Consider the following 26,523-nt stretch of genomic DNA (forward strand, 5'->3'; position numbering starts at 1 on the left):
TCAATTCTTCATTCAGCCACATATAAAACAATAAATAAATAAAATGTATAATAATAATAAATGATGGGCTATAGCTAAATCCAATAATATAAGCAATGTACTGGGTAATATGTAACAGGAACACAAGACACCATTTGTCAAAATGTGCAAAAAATGACTTAAATCTGATAATGTTTATATATATATAATAAAAAAAATAAAAAAAAATGAATTTGAGCTTCTCTTAAAAACAGATTCCTCTGACGTTTCTCTAAAAATGTAAAAAGGTAGCAAACAGAATGAGTGAGTCATATGTTTTCTCTCGCTATGGTTGTTTGGAAAGGGTTCCGGTCAACAACAGCAGATGGTCCGTTCAGTTACACCTGAGGGAAAGTTCCACAGCTTCAGCTCTACTTAAATTGAGCAAGCCAGCAAGAGAGCGAGAGAAAGAGAGAGAGCCATGTGCCACGTCTAGATTAATCACAGTTTAAATATTAGAGCTCTCTTTCACATACACCAGAAGTTCATTCCTACAACTTTAGTAGACCATATGGGAGACTAATGGCGCTTTTCCACTGCATGGTACGGCTCGGTACGGTTCGACTCGGCGCGGAACGGTTCGGCTCGCTTCGCTTTTCCACTGCGTGGCACGACTCGGCTCGGTACGGCACGGTTCGGTTCGCTTTAGCTCGGTTGCTTTTCCACTGCAGTTAGTACCGCTTCAAAGTGGGTGTGACTGATCGTTATAGTTGCCGTCTCTACTGCCATGACATCATCATATTAAATGCGAATTTTTCATTCCGTGTTTCCCCATCCGCTCCTCGGCAACCAACGAGAGGAACGTCTGCACCTCGTCCACTGACCACGATTCAGCCATTTCTTTTTTTCAAGTTTATACTCTTTTTTTGAAGCAAATACTTTTAAAACAGGCGCTACAGTGTTGGCTGTTGTCTACTGGCTATTTAAATCTAGCGGGTTTAGTGTCTCGTGTTGTAAATACAATGACGCTGGTAGTGATGATTCTGTCTGACCAATCAGTGATCTGCAGTGTTTTCACGTCAGATTTTAGTATCGGTACGGTACGCTTGGAACCTCAACAGAGGTGGTACCATTTAAAGCGAGCCGAACCGTACCGTACCATGCAGTGGAAATGCATCATAAGTGAGCCGTACTGAACCGAGCCGTACCGTACCATGCAGTGGAAAAGCGCCAAAGCGTGCCGTACCGAACCGAACCATGCAGTGGAAAAGCGCCATAAGGCTAGTTTTCACAATTTGTACACCAGTAAATATTTCTCAGATTAAGTTAATTTTAGAAAAGGCAATCTCTATATAGACACATTTATTAAAGATTCTTGTTTATAAAAAGCTACTGAACAATTCCACTGTTAATGCTCAGGGAAAAAATAAATATAGTTCAGTGAACACACATTGACTGTAAGAATTGAGAAATTAGGAGATGCCAGACAGTCTGGTTGAAGAGCGACCAGACCCTGAGAGGACAAAAGGACCTCTCTGGAAATTAACATTTGAACTAGCCCTCGTGCACTATCGAGACGAAAAGTCTCACCTCCGAGTCATTCTAATCTACATCTCTTTCCCCCTTCTCTCACCCCCCTCTCTCCCCCTCAGATCACCTGAATTCACCCAAGAAAATGTATAGTTTAATGTGAATGATTATCACAGAGTATTTTTCATGTTTGGTATCATTTAAAATGCCTCAGTGTGACTGGTACAAATTTCTCATTTCCAAATAAGTAAAACACAAGGTAATAAGGTTTTTGAGAGTTTAAAGATAACTGACATACAATGGAAGGTGATCTCCTGACAAATGGTCACACCCCCCCAAAAGGTGTAACCTCTGAATGCAAATTTTTGTTAGTACATGTTTCCATGTGAAAGAGGTTTGTCTATATATGAAATGCAGCCGGTGATTCGGGGCCTTTCTGTATTTCAGATTAGCACGTGAGACCTCTCAACCTCATGTATTTCTTAATGTTGGGTTTGCATCTTCTCTCTATTTCAGAGCATTTGATGTTTTGTATCGATTATCCTTGAATTGATTATGAAATTTGCATGATACATTTACCTGACATAATAAATTGTTACATTTGATTACTCTAACTGACTTTGGCATTATTTTCATCAAAGAGTTAAAAGGAATAGTCAAACATTAGCTCATAATTAATGATCCACAGATATCATTAAAACCTTTTCATTTATGGAGTCAGATGAAATAACGAGAATATACATATTCAAATGTATTGAATTTAATAAAAAAATACTTTTGTCCCCCGAGAAAAGGACAGTAACACGTTAAGACCTTCCGCGCTGGTCGGATGCCGGTTTTGGGCCAATCGAGCGCGAGCTTACAATTGACAATAACACAGAGCATGTTGTGACACTATGGAATAAGTGCAACTAGGGCTGCAACTAACAATTATTTTGACTATCGATTTATCTGTCATTTTTTATTGACAGATTTTGTCAATAAAAATCTGAAGAAAATTGATCTTTTGTCAATTTTAATCTGAAGAAAAATCAAAAACATTATACATGATATATGTTAACATGAATGGTATTCCACATCCTGTCCAATGCTGTCCTCCAAACAATGTGTAATATAATAAAGCCTATATGAAAACAAGTGAATGTATTTATGTAGGCTATATGCTGTGCAATAAAACAAAATAATAATAATAATAATAATAATAAAAAGGTTAAAATATAAACATTAAATTCTAAACTTAAACAACCGATTGCTTACTATTTTAAAGCAGAAATTAAAACGACTAAATTAAAAATAAAAACAAAAGTACAAAATGTTAACTTGAACGATTTATGAAGAAAACAAATTCACTTGTCTAAACATTAATGTTACTGCTCTCATAAATATGATTACTTTTGTTACATGTCTATTTTTAAACCTACACTTAATTTCGAACAAAAAAAATAAATATATATTTTAGCTAAATTTGTATTTTGGTCAGAACGCGCATGCGCGCACCGGCGCTCGTTCATTGAATACTGCATTTTAACAAGATGCTTGTCGTCAGAATATGCAAAATGGAAATGCGCGCGGGACTATTCGAACATTTACATTGTGTATAAGGTTATAACCATAAAAGTAAGTTATACGCTGAGAAAAACACGTGTTAGAGGCGTTAAACAGCACATGCACGCATCTGTTAAAGCACGAGAGGGTAAGATGCGGGAAACGATTCGGAGTTTGTTCGAAGGGCTTAAATATAAAGCATTCTCATGTTTAGGACAACTTAGATTATGTACCTTTTCCGAAGCACCTCACTCTGTGTCCTCCGCTATTTTCCATATGCGGTTTGTCCCCCCAAAAATTGGTTATTCGCACGTGACTGGCTGATGATGCTTTCCGAGCACAGCGCAGACACGACTAATCAATAATCTAATTCGTTGTTTATTATTTTCATTATCGATAATAATCGATTGGATCGATTAGTTTTTGCAGCCCTAAATGCAACAACATTTACATTTATGCATGTGACAGATGTTTTTATTTAAAGTGATTTACATTGCATTTAAGTTATTTTATTAAGTTCACACATTCCATGGGAATCAAACCTTTGACATTGTTAGTGCAAAGCTGTAGGCTACTGTTTGAGCTACAAAAATAAACTATAAAAAATTAAATAAAATAAATAATACTGAAATTTGAGTTAAGGACAGAATAAAAAATTAAAAAAACAATTTCAATTTAAGAGCTAGATGTTTGAAACCAACATATAAAACCACCAGAGAAAGTGCACAATTTTACCGCCGCAGAGGCATAGCCCTTGTGACAACTAGCCCCAGTCTCCATTTTGCATTACAACCACTTCAGTTGCATATTGTTCAGAACCATAGTCTTCACAGACTACCAGTAGAGGGTCAAAGCATTCCAAATAGATTTGAGTGCCGCTTCTCTCATCTCTTTCATCCCTCAGGATTGAAAAGAAAGAAAGATGGAACTAAAATCACTTCCTACTGATTTTATCTCTCCTCCAAAACCCTGCTGATAACAAGACAAATTGATTTCATAAATCACTGCGGGACCAAGTCACTTGTTAAGAGTGCTGGGCGAAAATGTTTGAAAAAAAAAATAAAAAAAATCCGTCCATGAAATATCTTGCACGACAAGTTTTTTATCAAGCCATCTATCCAATTTACCACATGGTTTCCTGCCAGAAGATGCACCAAAACAACAGGCTAATAAAGCGTAGAATCCATTTCACCAATTGCACCATGGCTCGCTCAATGCTCCGGAGTTTTGTCTGGTGAATAATTGCAAATGGGAGGGGAAGAGGCCCATATGCACTTTTCAGAATGAGCACAAAACCACTGACACATGAAAAGCACGCTGCCTACTTTAACAAGCACTGCTAAAAACAGGAAAAAATACAAATAAATGCATCATACTTGGAGAATCATGACATTTTACTCTGTCAGTTCTCCTGAAGATGTCTAAAAGATGTAAATCAAGAATCAAAGTGATTTTGCTATTTGGCAAATGTCACAAATGGCCTGAATACACTAATTGGAGCCTGATGTTGTTGATGGAAAAATTGTTAATTTATTTTAAGCATCAACAAAAAACATCTGCCAGCAGGGAAAGATTAAAAAACACAAGCATGATAAAAAAGAGAGATTGGTGTTTCTGTGAAGCAACAACAACAGTCAATGTTTTTGTAAATTAGGCTAATTTGCTTTAATGGAACGAGCTAATTATTGTCATTGAAGGCTTTTTATCACTCCACAACTGACATACAGAGTAAACCTGTGGATCAGGGGACAGAGGCTAAACTTTGGGTGTTTGCAAAAGAACAACACTGGATCCAGGAGTTGGTCAACATGATATTGTTGTGTTATGAGATGGGATTTTGGCATTGGGAACACAAGAATGATCAGCCTCAAAGTGTTATTATCAAACTAAGGATGCCTAACCAAAATTCTCTTACTTTCTGTATTGAGCGACAAACAGGATTGTACAGAAATTCACCCACTAGTCTCAGGATGGCACACCCATACACAGCTTACAGTCCATTTACTGTATTATGCATTTACCATGCATATTGATCATAAAGACCTGCTAACTTACACGTATGACAACCAGATCACAAATGCGATTGTCCTGGTCTTTTCGATGTGTGTTGACAGCCTCCAGATACAGATCACATTTTATTGGCAAGTGCAGGACCTAGTAGCAAGTAAACTACCCAACTTTATTGTAATGCCAGTATGTGAAATGATCAGTACCTACTACCTTTCGAAAAACTTGAAATTAAAATTGTCTCTAAACAAAACGTAAATATTGAAGTAACTTACATTTCGGACACCATATTGCCTGTTTGTCTCTGCCACCAAAAATATCTCCAAATATAGCTGAATCAAACACTGCACAACTCTGAGCAACATACAGTATAGTGACGCACAATATGTTTTGTTCCAGAAAAAATCTGCATTTTTAAATGAATGTTTAATTTTTTAAGTTTAATTCCTAAATGAATTAGCTATTTTGACTGTATCGTTAAATGAACGATTCAATGACTCAATTAATCATTCATTCAACTTGTAACTTGTTTAGTTTAGTAACTTGTTTTGTTACTGAATGAATCAAAGTTTTGAATAGATCAATTGAATGAATGATTGAGTGACTCACACACGCCAACACTAACAGTGTAACCAGCAGGAAGAGTTACTGAAAAACCTCGCCACTAACACACAGGCTGCCAGTTGATATTTGCCTTCTGTTATACTGTGGAAAGTTTGATCCAATAAAACAGACATATTCTGTCCATGTAGGAGGTTCTTGCAATAGCAATTCAAAACAGGCTGAAATACGGCCATGTGAAGTACAAAAATCCAGTATCATATACAATTACAATTTCTAATTCAAGTCACAAGCTTTAACCACAGCACACATAAATAAAAAACAACAACAACGAAAATCAATTATTGATTGACGTTTCAGATTGCACACGGCAGCTTTATTGAAACTGCAATTCAGATTTTGGAATGTCAAGGTCTAGTGTGTAAGAAGAGATGTGGGAGAGACATTAATTTATTGACCAAAAAGTATGAATAAGAGATAGAAAAATGGGCAAGAACTAGATGATTGTGTCTGTCTGACTCTGTGTGACTGTGTGTGAGTGTGTAGAGGGGGAACACAAGAACCGCTGTGTACTAGCAACACAGTACGACTATGTTTTAAACAAGTTAGTATTGTGATTTAAAGGTGAATCATGTCATTTCTGCAGCTATAGATGGATGGATGGATGGAATGAGGTATGCCCATAAGAAAAGGAGGACAGACAGGACAGATAGCTAGAATGACAGACAGACTGGAATGATGGATGGAAAGATAGATAAGGCAGTTCAGGAGATCAGCAGCATGTGATGTTCTCCACAGGCTCCCCTGAAGGTCATTCAGCCCTGTGCTTACAAACAGACCAACATCACAAATTCAGGAGCTTTACAACATGCACTTTGCCTTATTGGGTGGTGGGTGGACACAGAGAGGTGTGCAAGGGTCACCTGGGGCTCAAGATAAAGCCTTCTCACAACATTATGAATCAACTGTAAGTGCAAAAACAACTCCTGCAATATGGATAGGATTATGAAGGAGGTTTGTGGTATGTCTGTAAGCTTAAAGTCCATATATGCTTGCATAAACCACAACACTGTCTTGTAAATCAACTTTAAACAGATAGACACATTTAAAACGTACTCCTTCTCTCTAGTCCGGGGGGAAATTAATAAAAAAATTGATAGCTCATCTTGTACTCAACACATTTTTTTGTGTAATAAAATGCTCTCTGTAATAAGAAAACCCCCAATTCCTGAATTCTAAATACCACCTGCCTATCATAAGAGCTTTAGCTAATGACTAGCTTTCAAATAGGCCACACAAAATGCAAAAAGGAAATCAATGGGAAAGAAAATCCTGACTTGGCCATAACATCCATCCATCCGTCCATCCATCCGTCCATCCATCCATCCATCCATCCATCCATCCATCCATCCATCCATGCATCCATGCATCCATCCATCCATCCATCCATAAGTCATAGGCGGAGCCAATGATTTTGTCTGAGCTATAATACAAATGTAAACCATAACAGAATTCATTATTCTCATTTTATTTGTCTTATAATTTTAGAGTAGAATGAGCTGTTTGTTGTTTGGATTATAGAAATGGTCAGTGACCGACAGTAATAGCCTACCTAGTGATGCAAATGTTTTATGAAATTTTGCCGTTTTGATTTGATCATGATTCAGTTAATTCACAACTGAATGCGACAAGACAAGAAATGTTTGTGTTATACACATATTAGACATATGAATAAGAGTGAATGTGCACATTTTAAAATAAAATATTTTCAAATAGTTTAAATTAATTACTTCATAACAACAATTGGACTTTATTTTTTACCATTCTTATTGATTTATTCCCTTAAATCCCCTTTAATCCTTTAATTATTTCATTCCTTTATTATTTAATAATAAATAATAAGGCATAAGACCTTCAAATGTCCTGCTCCAACTTCCTTTTGGAAGTTTCAATTGGAAATATGCACAATATAGGTTGGCTGACAATAACAATAACAATATATGACATGGTGGTTAAAACATATTTGATTTGAGAGGCACATTCAAGGTGATGATCTTTAGTAAATAAAAAAAATAAAAAAAGCACCACTATTCAAAAGTTTTGGGTCAGTTTTGTTGTTTGTTTTTGGAAGAATTTTATTTTTTTTACAGCTCAAGAGCATATGACTTTTGAACGACATGAAGGTGAGTAAACAATGGATTTTTTTTTAAGGTGAACTATCCCTTTTAAATGTTCCCTGTCTAAAATGTTGGCTACGGAAAAAAAAAAGGGTATTGTGTTAATGTCTTCGCAGGAATAAAAGATAGTCCTTCCCATTACCCCATGCCTGATCAGGTCCACCTGCCACACCACTGCAGGTAGTACTGGGAAAAAGGGGCATGACATTCACACACACAACTGCACAAATACACAGTGAAGATGTGTGCGTGCGCATACACACACATCCACGTGGCAAGGTCTTCAGGTCTGGTACCGAAGGGCTGCATTGTTCCGCTTGACTGACGGAGGAATAATGTACGACGGCACAGAACTCTCTGTACGACCAGCAGACCCGCACAACACAAAGACAGGGGGACAGTGAGGGCACCAAACTGTTACCCTCGCACACACGCACGAACCCAGACACACATGCACGCGGATCCCCCCTGACCCAAACATTCTGTCACTTTTGACAATGGCGGTTATGCTTGATGAAGCGAAGTGGGTTATAACACTCCGAGCCGGTGCCGCTCTTTGCCGACTTACACATAACTGTGAAATTGAACTGCGAGTGTGTGAGTTATATGACATTCACAGATGTGACTCATGTTACATGCTTAGGACATGTTGAGTAAACATTTGAATACATCGTTTTTGCGACGTTTCCTTTGTGACGTATTGATAGGTTTGGAGTTTGAGGGGTAGTTTGTGTCAGAGAGCTCAGATGTTCGTTTTAGCACAATACTATCTAAAAATTTGAAGTCAGTTAGATTCACTTTTGGGGGGAGGGGGGGGGGGGGGTTATTTAAATCAGGGGTATATATTTTTTATTCAGCAAGGATGCATTAAATTGAACAAAAGTGACAGTAAAGACATCTATAATGCTACAAAAACTTTCGATTTCAAATAAAGGTTTGTGTTTATTACTTTTTTCTTTCCTGAATCCTGAAAAAATTTAGCATGCTTCCTCAAAAATATTAAGCAGCTCAACTGTTTTTGACCCAAACATCCTGTCACTTATATAACACACTATAACACGTTTCGACGTTCTTCGACACCTCGTAACGGTGAAATTGTACTGCATGGGTAATATGACATTCGCGAATGTGACTGTCACATTGTGTGCTCAGGACATGTTGAGTAAACATTTTAATACGTCTTTTCGCAACTTTCACTTCGGAATGACAAAATCTAACAAGTTGTGTATGATAGGTCGGGAGTTTGAGGGGTAGTTTGTGTCAGGAAAACAAGCTATGGCAGAGAGATTGGACATGCTTCAAATCCTCCTCACGAAGCCACATGACTGGACTGCTAATGAGTGTGAATGAACCAAAACACTTCTGTTTTTTCTTCTGCACACAGCACTTTTTGTGTGATGCTGCTTGGTGCCTGAGACACAAATATGTTGTACAAAAAAACCCATCTATCTACTCTTTGCAATTTAATGTGTCTGTCTGAAAGAGCTCCTAAGAGCCATCTTTTACTCTTTAGCCTTGATCAGTGAGGTCCTGCAATGGCAAGAACTAAATCAGCAGGTCTCGACACTTGTCCACAAATCAGAGGATGAAAACATTTAAGTGAGTTCACAACTATGAACTGAACCACTTTTTCGGAGAACTGCAGGCCAATGGCCTGGAGTATGACAACTAATGTATGACTACAGTTGTTTCCCTTCTTCTGGCACAAACTGTACTGTTCGTTCTCCTCTGGGCAGTTTTGCACTTGACTGAGAACAGCCATCCTCTGCTTCCCTGCTGCCATGTGGTAGTATATTTTTGAGTACACAGTTTAATTAGCCTAGTTTCTTGAGGTTTTAAATGTGCCGTGTTATTTTGAAGCAGCAGAAACCTCGAAAGCACTTTGAGGTTTTGCTTTTGCTTCAATAAGGGTCATGGCACCACTCGATAACTGTGAGAAAAAGAAAAAAACAAAACATATTAATGCATTCTTACATTACAAGCTAATTATTATTACAAAAACTCAATCAAATGCTAACAGCGCACATTCATCAAAATAATCCCACGGTGTTAAAACAACCCAACCCTGCACAACTTTAGTTACATTTGCTCTACTAGTATAAGGTGTTTATGAACAATATGGTGCTTTAATGCACACACACACACACACACACACACACACACACACACACACAAACATTATATTTAAAAAAATGGAAAGATTTTTGTTTTTGTTTAAAAAAATACTCAATGCATGATTTTAGTTAAATCAGAAATCAGTAATATTGCAACATTTTGCACTTTTTCTATTTTGAATATATTTTAAAATGTCATTTATTCTTGTGATGGCAAAGCTATATATATATATATATATATCACATTTTTATTTAATTTTTGTTGGGACACTCAGGATTCTTAAATGAATATAAAGATCAAAAGAACAAATCTAAGTCAGTCAGTTACAAATCTTTTCTAAGTATATAAATCCTTACCGTCACGTTCCACATCCGTGTTGAATAAAGTATTAATAAAAAGAATACTACTTTCAAAATATAATATATTTCCTATATATGGTCACACTTTTTTTTAGGTTCTATACGTTAATACGAATGCTAACATGTTAATTTATACAATATTAAATACATTAATTAACAAATGAACAATAGTATTTATAAATTAACCTAGATTAATAAATGCTGTAAAAGTAATGGTCATTGTTATTTCATAATAATAATGCTTTTGCTAATGATTTTAATCTGTTTATTGTTTATTTTAACATTATTTACAAAACCTAGTCGCATAATACTCTCATCAAGTAAATTTTTTTTAACCAGGTCACCTTTTTTAAAAATAATATTAAACACACAACAACAAACCACAATAAAATAGTAAAAAGCATATTTTGAGGCTATTTTCTGGAGAAAATGGCCTTCAGGGCAAGAGAGATCTGCCTTAAGAACACCGCCGTGTTTTCAGGCGAGTGTTGATCTGCTCTTAGAGACACTGCAGATCTCTTTTCATTCTCTTATCTCACAATTGGAAGCTCATAGTATAGAAGGATGTAGTTTTAGGCCCGGGGAAAATAGAGCGGACACGAGATAAAGAAGTTGTGCGGAAGTTGGAGAAGTGGAAACAATTAAAAGAGAGGGAAACGAACATCAGTCGGAGGTGTCAAAGTGATTAATACACCTCATCGGCATGAAAGAAAGGCGTGTGTTTCTTACGAAAACATTAGTCACAGTGACATCCTATTGGGTGCGTTCTTTTGAATGGGTTCTTTTTAATAAACTGGCTGAACACATTTCACAGACTGGACTGAATTAAACCCAAGTTATCAGTTGAAACTGAATCAGTTGAACCGATTGAAATGCTTGGACAGATTACAGAGTTAATCGCTCACTTAATTGATCACGTCCAACTCGAAATGAACCAAACAGATTTCAATAGGCCGATCCCAAATCACTCGAGCCATTCATTTAAAATGAGAGGAAAAGGACTTTTGCTAAGTTGCTAGGCTTATTCATGCATTTAAACTGCATTAGATTATACATATGCATTGTTAATGGCTACAGTTATTTTCACATTTGTATTGTTTGTTTGCAATTTCTTGTTTTATGAGCAAAATAATATGTGGACAACATACCTGTTATAAACCTATTTTTATTCTAAACGTGGGATAAAAAACAGTGCACAGACACAATGTAATTAGTGTGGCAGTAACAAATGGAGCAGGGAAACAATTTACACTAATTACAACACACTATCTAATTTACACAACATAAATGAAAACATGATAAACAGCACTATTTAACTAAATAACTATTAAGTAAAGAAACAGGTGGCTACACAGGGGCATCTAGGGATACTTTTGAGGGATGACTCAAATAGCAAAAAATTTTGAAACAGAATGATTGAAACAAACTGTTCGATTGAATCGCCTTTAATTATAGTCATGACCAGACGCCCAAGGGGAGCACAAGCGTGTGCTAAAAAGAAATAAATTGTAGTAAAATTGACCAAAGCTAACTTAATTGTTGTTTCTTTCTAAATAGTTGGAAATCATTCATTCTAATGACTATCCACCGAAACCAAAAATTATGAATGCTCTTGGCCGAAAATCAACACCTAAAATATATTTTTATTAATGAATTATTTATTATTTTAAATGAATGAATTTTAATACTTTTTTTGTATAATTGTATTCATATTAGAATTTTTAATTAAATTCAAAATTTGTAATTAATCTGAATAAGTTTCAGAGCATCCTTACTATTGTGAAGGGTCATTTCATTATTGTAGCGAATAACTATCGAAACTGAAAAGACGCCGTTTTATCGTGAGATCCCACCCCCTATAGGTGGGTTGAAAACATGCGGAACGAGCTCCTGGCTCTGGACAAAAAAGCCTCCGATGACGCAAAATGACGATTTTTGTGTCATCTGAGTTTTTTTTTCCAGACACACAATACAGAAATCTCTCGTCTCAGGCAGTGGCGCAAAAAGTGGGTATGCGCTATATGCGGCGCATAGGGGCGCGCAGCACCAGGGGGGCGCCAAAGCGATGGTAATTTAAAAAAAATATATTTATATATACCTAGCTGCTGTTGTGCGTTTCTAAATAATTTCTGCATTTCCTCAATGTTATATATCTTTTTAGAGGACTAACAGGCTAGAGTAGGATATTCATAAGATTCCATCATAGAATTTTGACATAGAGAGATAATATCGCGAGCAGGCGGGGGCGCCGTGAGTGCTGAGCGAGCAGGTACGAGTCGAAAAAGATGGATAAAGCAAAAAAGCTGTCGGGACTAAAAATAGAAAAAGAAAGAGGGAAAGGGAGATGGCATGTCAATTGATGCGCCAGCAGCTAAATAAGTGGATGGTCAAAGGCAACAGGTAGGATTTAAAGTGTGACGTCCACGCATGTAGGCTCGGCGTGCTTTTTGGGCCGATACATCTAATAGGCTATTTTTATTTGTTTTTGTCTTTGTCTTAACGGCCCATAAAACTCGTACATCGGCGGCCCATTCGTTTTGTTTTGTTTTGCTTAATTGGCTGCGCTGGGTTAGTGCCGTTGTAATGCATTGGTCAAAAAAAAAAAGAAAAAAAAAGTCAGCGTTCGTTTTTTTTTGTTTTTTTTTGTGTGTGACATTTTTCATTAAACACGTAGATCAGCGGCCCATTGGTTCTTTTCTTGATTGACACTGGGCTGGCCCAATTAGTTGCCCTGGGTAGTTGCGCCCCTGGTCTCAGGGGGACATGAGGGAGGGAAGCACGGTCATTCGAAAATACTACCAGGTTTCTACTGATACAAAGCTTAATGCTAATCGGTGAAGTATCCCTTTAACATTTAAAATCCCTCGCTAATGTTGATTCTTGTTTTATTACATTCTCTTTTTGCCAGCAGACTATCCTTTGTTCTGCAGGGGGTTTTTTTAATGGTTGATGTCTCTATTATATATATATATATATTTTTTTTTTTATAATAGATTAATAATATAAAAAAAATTGTCCATTGGAAATGCATATTTGACAGTAGATTGAGTTCTCAGTAGCATTAGCTTGAGCTTGAGTTGAGATGCAGATGTTACTGTTTTTGTTAAATATTTGTAAAAAAATTAACCACCTCCTTTTTAGAAAAAAATCTAATATTCTGAATGCCTGAATTGGACTCTATAAATTTATTGAAATTAACATTGGTCTTCCATAGGATCATACATACATTATATTATATATACATAAATATAAATACAAATGCATATTAACATAATACATGTCTACAGTAATAATGAATTATTATGAATATGAATTGAATATCCCACATTTCTGCAACAATTCCATGGTTACAGTTACTACAGTAAATCCATGGTTAATGTTGTTGATTTGTGGATTAAAACGCCTTTTAACTGGATGTGTGTGTGTGTGTGTGTGTGTGTGTGTGTGTGTGTGTTATAGGTAGGGGATATGATATTACAATCATAATATATCTGTGGCATTGAAAAATTCGAATAAATAAATAAATAAATAAAATCTTACACAAATTTTAAAAAAACACATTAAAAAAGTTGTGGTCTTCCCCACACCATGAATGTTCACAATCACTATCACAATACCTATCGTGAATACCTAGAATACCTATCACAATCATATTTGTGTGACATGTGTTTGTACAGTAGGTGTCTCTCCAGGTCTCTGTCCTGGCTTGTTTTAAGGAGGTACAGACACCAACCTTGAGGCTTTCTTGGGTGCTCATTTAAGTGTGGCGCATGGACACTGCAGAAGCCTGAAGCTATACTGTAGTGTTGATCACCTCTCCAGAGGTACACGAGTTCAGGTAAACAAGCAGAAGCTCCTCTGCTCATCCAGCCAGTTCACCTCAACATGCTGTTTGCATTCATACCAGCTGTAGAGTGTAACAGAGTTTGATATATATGTACATAGACAAGGCACTCATCCCTATTCATAGAACATAAGTACAGGCGTGATTATTCAGAAGACAAAAGCCAGTGAAAATGGAGGGCTGGGATGTTTGCGTTCTCTAATTCACAGTTCCCTTGTTGTGTTGAATAGTCTTAGGCACTTAGAATATTTCCCCAGAAGGCACATTTGATAAATAATAAAATACACAGCACGCTTCTGTCAGGAAGGACTGACTGAAGTTTTAGGATGTTAGTAAGCTTTTAATTTGCGTTTCCCTCAGCCTGGCTTTATCTCTCTTTAACACTTTATTTTTTCAGCATTTCTCTCTACTTTCTTGCCTTTTTTTTCTTGAAGGCAAATAATCTCCCTAAATGGAACAGCAGTTTTAATTTGCTTCCATCCTTTCTACCAGAGGTCTGTGGATGTTGTATAGCCATCCTCATTTTTCTTTTCTTTTTTACACTCATATAAATAAATACAGATTTGAGAGAAGCGTGAAAATCTTCAAAACCACCACCACCACCAAAAAATAATAATAAAATGCTGAAAAATATATATCTGCTGACTGGAGTTCAGTTTCAGAGTAAAACACAAAAACACTCTGACAGCCTTGATCAAATAAACGGACTTTTTAACTTCTGGATGTTCAAAATTTTCATATTTTCAAAGCTAGCCGGTTCATGGGCTGTCTAAATGATTGGTCGACTTATCTGTCTGTATAATTGGGGCGGTTGATTCTTTGGGGGGTTTTACATTGTACGCTTGCGCAAATTTTAAAATGAGCTTAACAGGCACATTTGTATTTTGAACTCCAATACAACACTCATGGTGGGACGCTCAAAACAATAGCATGAGATGGTTTACAATGGCTAAAGACGTCCACTGAAATGTGTATGGCTTTAGTCAGTGGCAGTGCTTTAAAGGGGAAGAATTCAAAGATGCTACTTCTCCAACAGGGTTTTACCATGCAAACTTTCTAACAGCTAAAACAAAGCAGTTTTTTAAATAATTAAAGCAGCACTTCTAACAAATATCAAGTAAACAAATGTAAGAAAGAATCTATATACACTAATAAACCTCACTAATAGGGCAGTGGTCTAACAACCATAACCCACCCGTATTTGATATAGTTATCTTTCTTTTTTACAATTTCTCACATTCTTGCTGTCACAAAAACTGTCAGACTGACTAACTAATGCTGTCAATTGTTCATGCAATATTACTTTTACTCATAAATGTAAGATTTCTTATGTCCAGATGATTAAATCTCCCATCTGTCCCCGCTGTCGCAGATTTACCAGCTCTGAACAGAAAACTGTCATTCAAAACATATCTATAATTTTGTGGCAATTAAAAAGATTCGTTTCTGGAGCTGACAGGCAAAATTGGGTGCATGTTCAAAGAAAGTCAAAATACTAAGGGAAGAATTCACTAAGAATCAATTGTGCCAGTTAACACTGACATTTATTTGCATTCACTGTCTGTGTAGTTTCAGCGTATGAAAAGTAGGGAAATGTAGGGTTTCCCAAAATGGGGTTCATGGGGTGGAACAGCTAATAATTAATAAAATCATGAAAAATGCCAATGTGCTCGTAAAATATAGCATTTTACAACAAAATTAATAATGGTCAGCTGACATGGCTAAATTGGGTATTGTTTGACTTGGCATGCCACACCGAATCTAAAGAGACCAGTATTGTGACTTTTTGGCCAGTTTAAGCAAAAATAGCCATTTCTTGTATCTCCTGATCACTAGGTGGCACTGTGCTGAAACTGTGCAGGTACACATAGGTCAAGGTTGTCATAACACAGACCAAGTTTGGTCTGAATACGGTCAAAGCCTTTTGGAGACTTCCAATAGTTACAAAAGTTACTTCCACACTTCCACTTTGGCATGCTCTTCTTCTAATTCGTTTGGATGCTATTCGGTTTGACTAATCAACTTGAATTCCATGTGTTTTTTTTGTTGGCATAGTATGACGATGATCTGGTTCGATTTTCGTGAAAATTTGAGCCTCGGTATAGGCTGCAATCAAATCAGAGGAAAAGAGAACATTTTTGTTTTTAGCCCTTACGGTTCAAAAGTTATTAGAATAAACAGTTGGACAGTTGGTGGCGATAGAGGGGTAGAGTAAGAGTGATTCAATTTCCTTCATCGGATTGTGGGTGGTTAGTGAAGAAGAAATAGAGGAAGTGGACATTTTGATCAAAGTAAAGATGTAATCTGAGAATGAATAAGTGAATGATGAATGACAAAACTAGTTAATGATTTGAAATGAGTGTTATTTTCCAAAGAATATAGTTTTATAAGAGTCTAGAGTGAAATATGAATTATTGTGATTAATGATTTTTTGGGGTTTTTTTTTGTCAATCCATTCAACAATACACAGGCCATATCTAACTCCTTCAGCCAATCTACTACAATCTGATACAGAAATTCATCAGAGAGAAAATACTAGTGTGAAACGGTTCAATTATATTGTCTTTTATTTTTTGAAATATTCTGTCTAGCACCTTAAAAGAGACGGAGAAAATCAATACCTCCCCTCACCGGACCTGCAACACTCTAACGGTCAATGACGCCTCTTTCAGAAATGAATCCATATTTGTCTCCTGGAGGTACCGTTTGAAGCGGCTATGGCCTGTTCCAGAAATATCTGTTTATCTGAACATTACATTCATCTGCAAGGTTATTTTTCAACTGCTTCTTGCTGCTTTTGAACTCCACTTGTCTTTGACAAAAAGATGGTTTATTTTACAGCTAAAGCTAAAAATTACCAGAAAAGACTAATGAAAGACATCTCAAGGACATCTCATTTTATCTCCTGAATGAGCAATAAACTGAAATTAAAAGCAAGATAAACAAACAAAATGAGCACGTTTAGTTCAAATGAAATAATTTATTCAAAAATGATGTTTCCTGACCTATTTTCGAAAAGACTTCCAAAAGACGGTTTCGCCTGATCAAGACGACAGGTGACAACACAGCATGAAAATATATAGTTTCCACCTGCGCTCTGCCTGCTAAAGCATGCTGAGTGCTGGAGACTGTAAGCTCAAAGAACGATATAAGACAGGAGTTTTGACCTTTCTGCGTCTAATTTACACATTCACATACACACATGCAAATACACACTCTCAAGGTTGCTCCCTCTGCAGGTTACTGTCAAAGCAATCTCTTCCTTTGCCATTTAGTGGCAGGTGGCCGTACTCTGGTCCACAGGGACACTCATTGTTTTCTCAAAGAGCAACGGTACAATAGGTGTGACAGGCCTCCTCCGCCTGACTATCTCAGGCTTCTCCCTGTGCAACGACTGCTAAGTTTTTTGTTTCTTATCAGATTCTGATCTCACCACGGAACAAAACCCCTTAAAGGTCAAATGCTCGCATCTTTGCGCCGCAGTATGTTTGCTTTCTTCTCTTTGTGATTTCCTGAATTCCTTTTTTTCCATCCATTGATCATAAAGTTGACCTTCCAAAGGACATGCTCACTACAGGCCTTCCGGATCTCCAGTGACTTCTGAAACAGCCTTAGTCTTCTTGATTTGTTTTTTTATCACGTTCTGCCACAAACGAGCTTGAGATGCGCAGGCAACGCGCCATTGTGCGGGTCAGCTACTTTCAATCAATATACAGAGTTGACACTCAAGAAACATTTCTTATTACATTTATTCATTTAGCTGACGCTTTTATCCAAAGCGACTTACAATTGCTAATTATGTCAGAGGTCGCACGCCTCTGGAGCAACTAGGGGTTAAGTGTCTTGCTCAGGGACACATTGGTGTCTCACAGTGGATTCGAACCCGGGTCTCTCACACCAAAGGCATGTGTCTTATCCATTGCGCCACCACCGCCACGACATCATTGTGGTGATTATTATCACCAATGTTGCAAACATCCGGGATTTTGAACTGTACTGGCTAGATGTGAACTTGGAATAGCGACTGTTCACAAGAACACAAGTACAGACAAGAACGCATATTGAGAAATGACCGGGGTCAAGACGATCCGCTGAAGTTCAAACTGGGCATCAGAATGAGGAAGAAAGGTGACTTAAGTGACTTTGAACGTGACATTGTTGCTGGTGCCAGACAGGCTTGTCTGAGTATTTCAGAAACTGCTGATCTTCTAGGGTTTTCACACACAACCATCTCTAGAAAACATCTAGTGAGCGGCATGTCTGTGGCCAAAAATGCTTTGTTGATGCCAAAGGTCAGAGGAAAATGGCCAGACTGGTTCGAGCTGATAGAAAGGCAACATAACTCAAATAAGAACTCATTACACCAGAGGTCTGCTGAAGAGCATCTCTGAATGCACAAGACACCGAACTCTGAAGCAGATGTGCTACAGCAGCAGAAGACACACTGGGTACCACTCCTGTTAGCTAAGAACAGGAAACTGAGGCCACAATTTACACGGGCTCGCCAAAATTGGACAAAAGTAGATTGGAAAAGAAAAACATTGCCTGGTCTGATGAGTCTTGATTTCTGCTGTGACATTCAGATGGAAGGGTCAGAATTTGGCATAAACAACATGAAAGCATGGATCAGGATCAACGGTTCAGGCTGGTGGTGTTGTAATGGTGTGGAGGATATTTTCTTGGCACACTAACGGGGCCGTTAGTACCACTTGAGCATCGTTTGAATGCCACAGCCTGCCTGAGTATTGTTGCTGACTATGTTCATCCCTTTACGACCACAGTGCACCAGCTTCTGATGGCTACTTCCAGCAGGATAAGGCGTCGTGTCACAAAGCTCAAATAATCTCAAACTGGTTTCTTGAACATGCCAATGAGTTCACTATATTTCAAATTGGCTCCACAGTCACCATATCTCAAACCAATAGAGTACCTTTGGGATGTGGTGTGCATCATAGATCATCAAATCAGCAGCAACTGTGTGACGCTATCATGTCGATATGGACCAAAACCTCTGAGGAATGTTTCCAGCACCTTGTTGAATCTAAGCCATGAAGAATTAAGGCAGTTTATGAAAGCAAAAGGAGGTTCAACCTGTTACTAGCAAGGTGTACCTATAAAGTGGCTGGTGACGGTACACAAAACTGATGGTACCTCGGGTTTGAAGTCACGGTTTGGTACAGGTTCGGTACAGCAGGGGGGAGAAAACTAAACATACAATTTACATAATTTTTTTTTTTTTTTTGGTTTACTGAACAAATGATGTCTCTGTCTTTAAATTAATTCAATTATAATTAAAAGTTTATTAAGGATATTTTTTTCATCTCTGCTTATGCTGTAAACTACAGGGAGCCCTTATTTGCACATTACTATAATATTAAAGGTTTACAACCAACCACAAACTATTAGCCTAAATTCAATTGCTATTTATTTTTTATTTTAATAATCAACACTCAAGTAAAAAACTGTTTACAAACATGTGAACTGCACATAAGGCAGTTTTTGCATTAACTTCTAAATCTAATTATAAAATTAGGTTTTACTCCAATTTGTTGTTGAAATATAATCATTTACACAGTGGCTGTCATCTTCATGACAGATTTATTTAAACGTACATTAAATAATCAAGACATCACTAACAGGTTAAGTAAAATATAATGAATAATATAGTGCATATATTTAGCGAAATAGTTAATTCCTCTAGCGAACTAAAACACTGTGGATGTGGACACTGAATGACTTGCTTGAAGTAAATATAATGCTATGTGACATTGTTTACAAGCTGTTTTACTGATGTCTTTCCGCCGTTGAAACACTGATTGAGCAATTACACGAGATATGATGTTTCAATAAGTTGTACGGTATCTTTCAACATACTTTCAGATATTCATTCATGTTTATTCTGTAACTATTAAAGAGGAAGATATCTCACCAGCCACTTGAACTGAGGCGCCTATAGATATAGTTTGAATTTCGTGATAGGATTTGAAAGTTGACACTTTGCTTCTAATCGAAAGTAACAAAACGAGGAGCTTATTGCGATCATTGGTGGTTAACGGTGGTTAGGCTACAATATGTGTACCGTTGCACTTATTTAATCAAATGCCAGGGGGCGGGGGGTGTTCGGTACGCCATGAGAGTATCACGGTACATACCATGGGTGGTGTATTGCGGTATTTCGGTTCGGTTTGAATATATATATATATATATATATATTAGGGTTCATTCTTGAAAGTGTAGACAAAATGTGTTTCAATAAATAGTTACACAAGACAGTTCACAAAATAATAATAATAAATAAAATAATGCATGTAAAGAATGATATAATGCATGTTTGCACTGATAAGGATGTCAATGACTTAAAGGGATAATCTATGACATATTTTCAAAATATCTTCTTTTGTGTTTTGCAGAAGAACTCAAGCCGGGGGTTTGAAAGAACACAGTGGTGAGTAAATAGACAATTTTCTTTTTTGGGTGAACTCTCCTTTTAAGAATGTGAACTTATTGCAATGAAAAGCAAGTTTGATATTTTTGGGCATATTCGGCACAATTTGAATACTACACCACATTCGCTGCTTTATATCTATTTTTATAGAGCAAGCATTTGCAGATTTTCGTTTTAGCCTGAAAGTCCTCCAAAATGATCAGGGCAAGGGAGTCTCACACACACACCCACACACTCTCACACAAACTGGCTTATTGTGTGTGGTCCAAAACCACATTCATATATTCCTCAACAAGGCTTCTCACCTTTCACACTATCTCATCAGCTCTGGAGCCTTTTGGCAGGTCCTCTGTGCTCCCTGTTAATAAATAAACATTCACAGTACAAAAAAGAGAAAAAGTTTAAGGAGGACGTGTATGACCTCTCTGTCAGTCTCGTCGTAACTTTTCTGTGTGTTCAGCCATTGCAGAGCTGGAAAATCCATTAGACACGATTGCTGTGCTAGTAACGCTGCCGAGAGAGCTACGCAAAATCCGTTTTCTGGGAGACTGAAAAAATGCTAAGGTTGTCAAGCTTGAAAAGAACGACATAATACCTGACACACTTAATGGCTTACACAACCACCGTCGACCCTTCCTATTCCCTGCTAATTCTCTCTCCGATACAGCATTACATTGGAAAGCCAATGATTTAAGTGCATAATTTTGATGTGAACTTTATTAGCCTCCATTTCACCATGTGAGCTTATTAAAAATTAAGACTTATTTACAATTCTAGCCTAGCGCTCACATAGAAGGCCGAATCTTTCGACATTATACCATTTCCACTTATATACAGCTCTTATTGAAATTAATCAATTTTCAGTCATCTTCAAGCTTTCATACCAGTCCATAAATAGCTTGCTAACATTCAGCTCATTTTAACCACAGCCTGGAAGGAGCACACATTAATACGTGCAATAAATATATCCCTGGCCATCCACTGAACTAGACAGCCTTTAATTTGCCTATTAAATCAGTGCAGTTACCGAGTCTTGCATATAAAGAGACTGGATTGAAATGCAGGAAAAAGTAAAGCGGTTGACTCTGATCAAATCATACTTTTCTATTGATTATATTCATTGCGTTTAAAATATTTTACATGAAAATATTTAAAAATGCATGGTGACTTGCAAAAAACCTAAATGTATTCTTGAATTAAAATACAGCTGGTTTTATACATCAGTCATTTAAACAGGCCTTAAAATCATGTTTACATTGATGGTGTGAAATGAACTATCCACAGAGATATCAAAATAAATATAACTTAATTATAATTACTGAAGGTGTGACTCCAACTTCACACAGCTGTGAACTGTGAATCTGACAGGTTGATTTGAGGCCTGGTCACCACATGTTCACAAGTGGCGCCTCCAAGACACCCCAACCATCAAGAAAATACATGTATTATTCATTGCATAGATTTATTAAATTTTATGAGGGATTGGCAAACTCTAGAGTTGACTTTTTACTTGGTATTACGTGGTTTGTTGAGCTCAGCACATTCTAAATCAACAAAACTGCAAGCTTCACAGCCATGCAACAGCCTTTTTTGGTTTGCCACCCAAAAGATTTTTACTGTCCCCACCTGGCTGCCCCATATAACATTTCTTGGACGCTCCACTGAAGCTCACTGACTGTGTGCAGTTCGGGACTCTTGCTTACACTCCCATTATCATAAACAAGCTGTTAGCAAGGAACAATAAATCTCTTATTTACACTGCGTCATGTTGATTATGGCACTATTCTGGTTTTGTCGCATTGCTCACTTCATTGTATATTGGATAATACGACATCTACATTGCAAGCGAGTGGTGAGACATCTAGAAAATCTGAAATGATTCTGAATTATGATGCTTTTCATTTATGCTTTTTTGTTCATGCACACAATAGAAATTACTGTAAGTGGTTACAATTCTCAACTACTGCAAAGACAACATGAGTCCTAAATTAAATGCTGACACTTTTCATGATCTGTAAATCATAGTATTGTAATTTCCATTATTTTTTCAATAAACTGTCAAGAAACCAATTTCCTTGCAGATGGACTAATGGAACTCGTTAGACTTTCAAAATAAGGAAATATTTTCGCCTGCAACTCAGGAGGGTGGAAAAGAAAAAGAGAATGTGACGCACACACTCAGACGTGATCCTGGCTGACGGCTGCATGTTCCTTTTATCCCTTTTTCATGTCTTGCAGGTGCTGTGCGGAGAGGGGGATAGAGAAGATTGAACGATCATGGGTCACAGATATTCCAAATGCCTTTTGCGTGGTGGCCTTGGAGATAAGAACACAAAATGGAAGATTCTCAGAGCCGAAATGTTAAGCAATATTAAGTAGCAGACCTATCGTACCTGATTAATGTTTTCTTATAACACAATGGTCACTGAAAGGCACGAGCATGAAAATACCACAAAAAGACAGCTACAGTATATTATTTTAAATTGTCATATCCAGAGAGGAACTATGCTTACAATTCTGAAGAGTATGTATGTAGATGTTTAGCAGATAGCCAAAGTGACTAGCCTTACGCCTTATTACATGAACAATTCCCCTATACAGTATACTAGGGTTAAGTGTCTTGACTCAACGTGATCTCTAGAGTATTCGTGAATCGTGATGTGAATTTTTTTGTAAAGTGTGGTTCTACCACCCATACATTTTTACTTACATTTGCATACACACTGAAACATACAAAATTGACGTGCTGACATCACTAAAATGTAAATTATTTACAGATGAACAGCTTTTAGATGTACAAATATGTACAAATCCTTTTTTATCACTATTGTAATCGGGGAATTAATATTTTGATTCTAGGTTTAGGATACTGGTAACACTTGAGTCATTATAACGGGTTCCGATCCACATATTTAGTAATTTATCTAGAAGGATGTACTATAGTGACACTTGAGTCATTGCTGTCCAAAATCTTACAAAAACCTCAAAAGTTTACAATGACTTCAGTCAATATTAAGGAGTTATCATGCTTTTCACTTTAGAATACTGATTGAGTCATTACGAGTGTGTTACCATGACCTTCACTGATACATGATCTTAGAATTAATTATACAGCATTACTCATTAATTATGAACCTTTATATAGTAGTCCTTAGCAGTCCTTTGGGAGATATGAAAAACAAATGAGTTATTGATTAGCTAGTGATACCATATTCAACTGAGCACTATTACTTACTAATTAATTAATTATAGTTTCTTGTTAATTAATAGTAGTTATTAGAATGCTAATAAGTGTGTTATTCTATAGTTCCTGTATAGTTATTCATTAATGACGGAACAGAATTCTAAAGTGTAACCATTTTCAGTCGCAGTTAATGCAGTATCTACTTTAAATTAAATTAAATATCTTCATGGAACATGATATTTACTTCATATCCTAATGATTTTTGGCATAAAAGAAAAATCGATAATTTTGACCCATACAATGTATTGTTGGCTATTGCCACAAATATACCCGTGCGACTTGTGACTGGTTTTGTGATCCAGGGTCACATGTAGTAGAGCACAAACTATCTGCTGTGTTACTAAAACTGGAAAATATGTTTCATGTTCCAAGAGCTGCAGTTAGTTGACTGCTGAAAGAGCTCCATTATTTTTTGAGAACTGCCTCCCTTTGTAACGCAAGAAGTGTGACAGACGAGATACCGATTAGACATCACTTGCATATTGACCAGTCAGTCACTGAAGAACTTGCATCTTTTGTGTGTATCAATATACAATGCAATTGAAGGCCCACTTGGCACATCATTTAAACGCCAGTCTTACTACAGATAGAATTTAAAAGTTGTTGGACCAGTAGAGTACATTTTGGATGACAAATGCAAAAGAACAATGCAGTACGTCCCAATCTTGAAGTTTTTACAGCTGCTTTTGAGTAAGATGTACATTCTTGACACTTTAGATACTCAAACCATGTCAGAAGTTGGATAAGAACCATAGGTATATGCATCTTATCTTGAGCGGATCAAATCTGTTGCACAAGCCTGTGCATTAATGTTGTGTGCAATCTGTGTGCTTAATTTGGCATACCCAAAAGAACTGAAATACTGTGAATTTTTTCAGAAAGTCATTATGCAGATGGATTCTGAAAGGCTCTCCCCTAAAATTCTAGAACTGAAAAACTAAAGTGTAATGATATAATTTTGCAGCAGACACTGATGTTCAGGCTCATACTAACATTTTAGTTCAGATGTTGTTACAGCCTGTATTTGTACCTTTATTTTCCTTTCAAGGCCTGTGCATTTATATTTAAAAAAATTACCATACAAATTGCAATTTGTTGCTTGAAATGTGAGCACTTTGGTTTTAGGAGTTGTGCAGTTTTAGCACTGTTGTTTTAATGATTCACAAACAAATGTATTGTGGCCTATTTCCACATGTGATTTAAATTTTTCTTATAAATGTGCATTTATTTCTTTTTTTAAAGTCAGCACTTCTATGCAGTTGAAACATGTTGTTTTAATGATTAAATATACTGTGGCCTATTTCCACTTTATTTATTTATTTATTAATGAATTATATAAATGGACAATGTTATTGTACATGTCAGCACTTTGTTAGTAGTTGCATTCTAATCAATTGTGGCTGGTTACTTATGTGGCCAATTGTACAATGGACGAATTCAAGGCTATAAAATAAAAAATAAATAAAAAGGCCTTGTTAAATGTAAGTTTTAACATTTCTACAGGAAGGGTGCTTTACCGGCAAAAAAAAAATTCTTTATCATAAAGATACGTTTAAAACATTTAAGTAATTTTTGTGTACATTTGAAGGGCATTTACGGACCTCCAATACTGTCAATTAAATACCACTAGACAATTTTTAACACTTATTAAATAATACAAATAAATAATAAATAATTTAAGTAGAAGAAACATGATTGAATAAGGCTGGAATTACTAAGTTATGCTCAAATCAACTAAGTTTAATTGAGCTAAGGTAACTAAATAAAATAGACTATAAGTTCAACTAAATGTGTTTATTTAAATTTAGATCAAATCAATTTATTGCAACCACTTACCTTTAAAAAAATGAGGCAAATTCAATGAATACTTTTTTTTCCAGTGTGCCTTCTTTCAGTATGTAAATTAGCCTCATTATCAATTGTTCAAAAAACTACCTGGTGCAATTACCACCGTTTAAATGAAGATGTTTGTGTAAATTTTCTTTTGATCATGACAGCAGTAATTCATCAAATGGCAGAGAAAAGCATTACTGTATAACTGCTTACATTCAGACTTGCAGTGTAAACAAAAAAAAACACTTTCTGTATTTTAAAGAGCCGAATAGTGTCGCAGAGCCCGCAGTAAAGTACACCATATTGTATTAGTCTGCTATAGCCTCCACAATATCAACCTGTAAGGAGGAGGATTGGACAATGCAACTCAATGCAATTAAAAGGAAATCAGCATTAGGGTTGGGAATCATAAGCAATTTTCCGGTTCATGTTCCAGTTCTGCCTAACAATTCTGGTTCCAATTCATATTCCAGTTCATGTGGAGTGTCCTCATATATTGAGATGGCAGACACTGAAAACATCAGTATGTGTTTGAGTATGTGTAGTAGATGAAACTTGAGTCACTCATTCACACAGATACATGCAGACTTCTTATTTGAACAGTGGTGTTTTTCCACTTTAATATTCACAGACACTATAGTCCACATTTCCATTTGATTAACTGCACAGCCTTTTGATTTATTCATAAAAAATGCCAAATTCTGTGACATCCTGAATTATACAGTCAATTCCATTTTGATGACTGGATTCCACAATTCTTCCTGTGTTTTCCATGTTGCGAAACTCATATGACCCTACTATTAAAGGATACACTCCTAACGTGTGTGTGTGTGGCAACACCAGAACCGTTTTTGGAACCGAAACCTATGTATTTCACACAGTATTTTTTTTTTTTTTCAGAGAAC

The 26,523-nt window shown here is 36.5% G+C and overlaps 1 protein-coding gene across 2 annotated transcripts in view; it reads right to left on the minus strand.

The window, feature by feature from the left end:
- cdh4 (cadherin 4, type 1, R-cadherin (retinal)) overlaps positions 1-26,523 on the minus strand; it is a 242,970-nt gene that overhangs the window by 89,452 nt on the left and 126,995 nt on the right. The window lies entirely within an intron of this gene.

The sequence above is a fragment of the Leuciscus leuciscus genome, assembly GCF_965113295.1.
Source record: "Leuciscus leuciscus genome assembly, chromosome: 23".
Taxonomy (NCBI): Eukaryota; Metazoa; Chordata; class Actinopteri; order Cypriniformes; family Leuciscidae; genus Leuciscus; species Leuciscus leuciscus.